We start from the raw sequence: 5,526 nt of genomic DNA on the forward strand, positions 1-5,526 counted from the left end.
CTCACCTCAGAAAGTGGAGGAAATTCATAACTCTCCCCCGGATGCTGCAGAAATGAGTGAGTGGTGATGGGGGTGCTTTTCAAATCAGAAATTGACGAGCCTTAGTTGGGAAAGGATAGTATCTGTAGAACTAGAATCAGATTCACAAGGGACTGATGAATGTCTTTTGCACTGCCGTAGACTTGTCTTGGATTGCAAGGGTTGAAGGCTTCTTGGTTCCACTTTGACTGGGGAAGGAGGAGGTCCGTACTGCATTGTTAGAAAACAGGAGCCCATTTTAGGCCATTCAGCCCTTCTAGATTAACTGACCTTTCAACGTGAACGTAACTAATTGCCGGCTCAGTACCCTGTTCCTGCCAATTCTCCATATCCCCTAATCGTTTCAGAATGAAGGAATACATCCACGTCCTTCTCGAATACATGTAATGAGTTAGTTCTCCCTGCCTGCTGTGGTGGAGTGTCACCCTACTCTGGCTGAAGCAATTTCTGCCGATCCCTGCTCTAAAACGTCATATCCTGTGGCTTGAGGTTGTGATCCAGACTGCGGGAATACTCTTCCTGTGTCTAGTCTGTCTTACCCTGTTGGGTTTCTGTTGGATCTCCTCTCATTCTTCTAAGCTCCAATGAATATAGATCTAATCCATGTAGTCACTCCTTATAAAAACTTCATATAAGAATCTCTATTACCCCTTCTGCATTCTACAACCCTTGTTCAAAAACAAAACATTGCATATGCTTGAAGTCCAGGAAAAAGGACAGACAATGCTGGAAATGATCGTAGAGTCAGGCAGTGCTATGGAGACTGAAGCAGTGCTAATGTTTCAAGTTCATGACTTCTCACTGCTTTTTATTTCTATTTTTGCGCTAGTTATTTAATTTAACTATTGAATATACATATATACTTACTGTAACTTATGTTTTTTTTCTCTGTTATTATCTATTGCTTTGAACTGCTGCTAAATTAGCAAACTTCACGACACATGCCGGTGATACTAAACCTGATTCTGATGGTGGGATGTTCACAAACTGGGAAAGAGTAATGAAAGGCTCTTTCCACTGAGGCTAGGGGAGAAAAAACAGAGGTCATGGGTTAAGGGTGAAGGGGAAAAGTTTAAAGGGAACATTGGGGGGCTTCTTCACACAGAGAGTGGTGGGAGTGTGGAATGAGCTGCCAGATGAAGTGGTGAATGCGGGTCAAGTCTTCTATTACAACCATTGTGGCTTGCAAGATGAGTCTTGCGTGACAGAAGTCCCTCAAAAGTCTGAGGACATTATCTGTCAAATCAGGGAATATGGGCCCTTCAGCCCATCGTTTGTGCTGCACATCAGCCACATATTTACACTAATCCTGCCTTAACCTATGTATTCTCCCAACATACCCGTTAACTGCCCACATTCTATCACTCACCTATGCACTCGGGGCATTGGTTAGTTAACCTACACATCCGTACGCTATTGGGAAAGTAAAACGGACACGAAGGGAGTCCCGGTTGGCATCGGGGCTTAGCTGAGGGTCTGGGGGGTTAGACTTGCTGTAGCTTGTTAACTGGGGAAAATGGGAAACTGTGTGTGAGAGACCACACTGAATGGGGAAGCCACTCGATGCACCAGAAAGATGCTTTTACGGCAATTGTTACATCTTGGCCACACATTCCATGGGATTCAATGTGTGTTGGGTGTGCCAGAAATTACACCAATTGAATTATTTACTGCAGGCATTGGGAACATTTTTTTTTGCGAAGGAATGACTTGCTGTATTTTACCACCTGCATTCCATCAGTGGTAGGACGAGTGAGGGAACATTGAGTTCTTGTTTTAGATTTGGCAGCTACAAGGTACCAAACTCATTGAACTCCCTGTGGACTTGTGCCTCTCTGAAGCAGAAGGTCCAGCCTACAGGAGAGCCCAGTGCCAAGTCCCCACATTCCCAGCAATCCCTGGCCAAAGCCATTTCTCCCGAATTCCCACTGGATTTATGAAGGGTCCTAGGATTCGACTCCTCCGAAGTTGGAATGTCTACTTTGCAGCCTGCCTGCCGGTCACCTCCATCCTGACCGAGCCCCCTTTCCCTGGAGCCAGGTGGGTCATTTACACAGACACTTGAATAGGGTCATAGAGTTAAGCAGAACAGAAACCGTCCTTTCAGTCAATTTGTCCATGCAGACCAAGTTGTCTATCTCAGCTGGTCCCATTTACCTGTGTTTGGTCTGTATCCCTCTAAGTCTTTTTGATCCATGAATCTGTCTAAATGGCTTTTAAACTTTCTAATTATACCCACCTGTACCACTTCCTCCGGCAACTTGTTCCATATTCCCACAATCCTCTGGCCCCTCAAGTTCTCCTACCCTAAACCTATGTCCTCTAGTTTTGGACTTCCTTACCCAGGGAAAAAAAAGATCTTATCTATGCCCCTCAGGGTTTTACCAGGACTCCTCATCTAGGGGAAATATATCTTCCAGCCCACCCAATCTCCTATCTCCCATCCAATCCAAACCCTCCAGTCCTGGTAACATCCTTGTAAATCTTTTCCACACCCTCTTTAAGCTCTGACATCCTTCCTATTAGCAGGGTGACCAGAATACTCCCACAGCAAAGTCATGGGCAGACCTTTCATTACTCTCTCCCAGTCTGTGAACCATGGGAGAGTCTGGGAGTGGAGTCATGTACCTGGTGGCCTCTTTCTGTGCTGTACTTCCCCAGGGCTCTGAACATCTCCGCATTCTACTCCTCGTCTCACCCTCGGAGCAACTTGCAGTGGCTAATTAACCCCCCACCCCCACCCATATGTCTGTGGGTGCGGGACGAAACCCGCACAGTGACAGGGGGAATACGCACATTCCACACAGACCGTGCTGGATGTTAGGACTGACCCCAGGTCTCTGGTGCTCTACCCGCTGTGTCACTGGGTCACTTTGCAAGCACAGGCTTTAGAGTAAGCCACTCGGCCCCTCCGTCTGCTGGCTGCCCAGTCGGGTCATGGTTGGTCCTGCATGGGTGGGAGAAGCATTCGGGCAATAGGAGATGGACTGAGATGGGCATTTCTCCTTTAGAGCATTTTTCTTGCATGACTGCCTTTTGTTAAGAGGCACTGGGAGTATTTGCAAGGGAGGTCCTCCTCACCAATCACCTTTTTCAGTGAAGTATAATTATGTTATTAACTGGAAAGATTAAACTATAAATTATGTCAGTTTAAGTCACGTTGCTAAGCACTCCAGGCAATATTTTGATCAGTGAATATTTGCTTGAGATAATGAGAGGGAGAACTTTCATTCCAGCTGAACTTTACCCTTCACTCTTTCTTCCACAAGTCTGAAAACAATGCAGACAGGGTTCAGCAGGAACACCCACATTCTTGGTAACAACTGCATTCCTGTTGGTATGATGGTTAAACAACTCTGCACGCTCTAATGTACAGATATCATGATCACGGAAATTACTCCCTTAGTGAAGTTAATTCTCTAATAATACGCTGTAACCTATCTTTAGTGTCTCTATATTCAGGTGATAAAGGGCTGGTTGTTATTTAATAATGGAGATGCTTAATATTATAATTAGCTACTAAGGCAATATCCGAAGACGCAGTTTAGGCAGTTTAATCACCTAAGAGGAAAATAAATACATATATAAATAAATTAAGTATAAATTGGCACAACATTGTGGGCTGAATCACCTGTCCAGATCCACATTTTTCAATTTGGATCATAAGACCTTAAGACATAGGAGCAGAATTAGGCCATTCGGGCCATCGAGTCTGCTCTGTCAATCATTCAGGGCTGATTTACTATCTCTCTCAACCTGGTTCTCCTGCCTTCTCCCTGTAATTGTTGATGCCCTCTCTAATCAAGAACTTATCAACCACTGTTTTAAATGTACCCAGTGACTTGTCTTCCCCTGCTGTCACAGAATCACTTCTCTCTGGCTAAAGAATTTCCTCCCCATCTCTCTTCTAAAGATACGATTGTATTCGAGACTGTGTCCCCGAGTCCTGGACTTCCCACAATTGGAAACATCCTCTCCATGTCCACTGTACGTTGACCTTTAAATATTCGATAGGTTTCAATAAGACCCCCCCCCCCCCACGCTCTGTGTTCTAAATGTAAACTGCCTTCTGTTCCAGGACCTTTAATTGCATATTCTGTGAAGTTGAGACTGCAGGGAACGTACATGGCTTCTGTGTATTTTTTATTATGAATAAAGTTTATTTCTGAATCCATGGCCCTGGTGAGTATAAGAAGGAGCTCGAAGAATGTCATGTTGTGAGTCTGGTGGGATTTCAGAACAAGTGGATAACGGATTATTGGAGTTTCACTGTAGTGATGTTCTGCTATGGTCGATGAAGAGTTAACTGTGGTGAGAGAATCGTTTGGAGGTTGGTAGCCAGTGGTTCCCCACTGGAGAACCTTGCCTGCTGGAGGTGCCAGGGGTCCGGTGCGGGGACCCTGTCAGGAAGAGGTGAATGACTTTGAGCTTTGCAAATGCTGGTCGGCTCGGAAACTCGTGCTGATTGCTGAATACAATTAACCTGCCGAGGAAAGGAATCTCTGTAAATCCTGAGGAGGTGGAATGAGAATGGAAGGTTACAGAGTGTCAGCCTCTCGAAGTTCATGACCAGTCCTGTGAAGCTGCAGCCAAAGCAAACAGGTTTCCAGCCTGTTAGCACCAGATAACTGACTGCAAAGCCAAATGTTTCATTGTCAGCCTGCGCAAAGGGTTTAGGAGACGTTCTATATTCCTTGTTCCCCATTGAACAAAGCACAAGGGTGCAGAGAATGATGGGAGTAGGCAGTTTAAATGACTCGGCATGGACTAGATGGGCCAAAGGGTCTGCTTCTGTGGTGTACTTTCTGTGACTCCCAGACTTCTTCAAGGAGCGGTGCCTCAGATAGGAGGTACAGAAGCCTGAAGGCACACACTCAGTGATTCAGGAACAGCTTCTTCCCCTCTGCCATCTGATTCCTGAATGGACTTTGAACCCTTGAACACTACCTCACTTTTTAAATTCATTTCTGTTTTCACACTACTTATTTTAACTTTACTATTTAAGAATACATATATATACTTAGTGTAATTTTGTTTTCTCCCCCTCTGGAAAGAAAGAGCGAGAGAGAGAGCGAGACAGAGAGAGAGAGAGAATCTTGAACTCTGTAAAAGCTCCATTATTCTTATCTTCAAGGTACAGTATCTTGAGCAATGTATAGCCCTCAGAGTTGATACGGCTGTTACAGTTCTGTCAGTCAGTTGTCAGTGCATTCATACTGACAGCTACATTCTTCTGCTCTTTGCAATGGAATTCCCTTCATTGTAAGGTGTCCTACATCCACCTAAGGGGTGTGGAAATGGCAGCCCTTCCTGCTGTCTTTCAGGGAATATTGGGTCTGTTTCTGGCAGAGAAGGCAAGCTATTTACACTGGAGGAATGCACCCAAACTAGGGGCAGTGTTTCTCTAATTTTGAGCAGGCATCGAAATCCAAAAGGATTTTTCCAATCCATTCTTTGCCATTTTATTTTGATTTTGCTTTTTGCCAC

The sequence above is a fragment of the Hemitrygon akajei genome, chromosome 5 (genome assembly GCF_048418815.1).
Source record: "Hemitrygon akajei chromosome 5, sHemAka1.3, whole genome shotgun sequence".
In the NCBI taxonomy this organism is placed as follows: Eukaryota; Metazoa; Chordata; class Chondrichthyes; order Myliobatiformes; family Dasyatidae; genus Hemitrygon; species Hemitrygon akajei.